This window comes from Bison bison, unplaced genomic scaffold, assembly GCF_000754665.1.
Source record: "Bison bison bison isolate TAMUID 2011002044 unplaced genomic scaffold, Bison_UMD1.0 scf7180017864491, whole genome shotgun sequence".
In the NCBI taxonomy this organism is placed as follows: domain Eukaryota; kingdom Metazoa; phylum Chordata; class Mammalia; order Artiodactyla; family Bovidae; genus Bison; species Bison bison.
Genome location: NW_011495050.1, coordinates 15,812,508 through 15,813,902, shown reverse-complemented (window position 1 = coordinate 15,813,902; position 1,395 = coordinate 15,812,508). Strand labels below are relative to the sequence as shown.

The window sequence follows — 1,395 nt, the reverse complement described above, 5'->3', positions numbered from 1 at the left end:
TCTACAAGAGACCCACCTCAAAACAGGGGACACATACAGACTGAAAGTGAAGGGCTGGAAAAAGATTTTCTGTGCAAATAGGGACCAAAAGAAAGCAGGAGTAGCAATAGTTATATCAGATAAAATAGACTTTAAAACAAAGGCTGTGAAAAGAGTACAAAGATGGTCACTACATAATGATCAAAGGATCAATCCAAGAAGAAGATATAACAATTATAAATATATATGCACCCAACACGGGAGCGCCACAATATGTAAGACAAATGCTAACAAGTATGAAAGGAGAAATTAACAATAACACAATAATAGTGGGAGACTTTAATACCCCACTCACACCTATGGATAGATCAACTAAACAGAAAATTAACAAGGAAACACAAACTTTAAACGATACAATAGACCAGTTAGACCTAATTGATATCTATAGGACATTTCATCCCAAAACAATGAATTTCACCTTTTTCTCAAGCGCATATGGAACCTTCTCCAGGATAGATCACATCCTAGGCCATAAAGCTAGCCTTGGTAAATTCAAAAAAATAGAAATCATTCCAAGCATCTTTTCTGACCACAATGCAGTAAAATTAGATCTCAATTACAGGAGAAAAACTATTAAAAATTCCAACATATGGAGGCTGAATAACAACACGCTGCTGAATAACCAACAAATCACAGAAGAAATCAAAAAAGAAATCAAAAATTGCATAGAAACTAATGAAAATGAAAACACAACAACCCAAAACCTATGGGACACTTTAAAAGCAGTCCTAAGGGGAAAGTTCATAGCAATACAAGCATACCTCAAGAAACAAGAAAAAAGTCAAATAAATAACCTAACCCTACACCTAAAGCAACTAGAAAATGAAGAAATGAAGAACCCCAGGGTTAGTAGAAGGAAAGAAATCTTAAAAATTAGGGCAGAAATAAATGCAAAAGAAACAAAAGAGACCATAGCAAAAATCAACAAAGCCAAAAGCTGGTTCTTTGAAAGGATAAATAAAATTGACAAAACCTTAGCCAGACTCATCAAGAAACAAAGGGAGAAAAATCAAATTAATAAAATTAGAAATGAAAATGGAGAGATCACAACAGACAACACAGAAATACAAAGGATCATAAGAGACTACTATCAACAATTATATGCCAATAAAATGGACAACGTGGAAGAAATGGACAAATTCTTAGGAAAGTACAACTTTCCAAAACTCGACCAGGAAGAAATAGAAAATCTTAACAGACCCATCACAAGCACGGAAATTGAAACTGTAATCAAAAATCTTCCAGCAAACAAAACGCCAGGTCTAGATGGCTTCACAGCTGAATTCTACCAAAAATTTAGAGAAGAGCTAACACCTATCCTGCTCAAACTCTTCCAGAAAATTGCAGAGGAAGGTA

The 1,395-nt window shown here is 34.6% G+C and overlaps 1 protein-coding gene across 2 annotated transcripts in view; it reads left to right on the top strand.

The window, feature by feature from the left end:
* The window catches only part of OXR1 (oxidation resistance 1), a 446,019-nt gene that overhangs the window by 131,953 nt on the left and 312,671 nt on the right, over nucleotides 1-1,395 (top strand). The gene's annotated exons all lie outside the window — the stretch shown is intronic.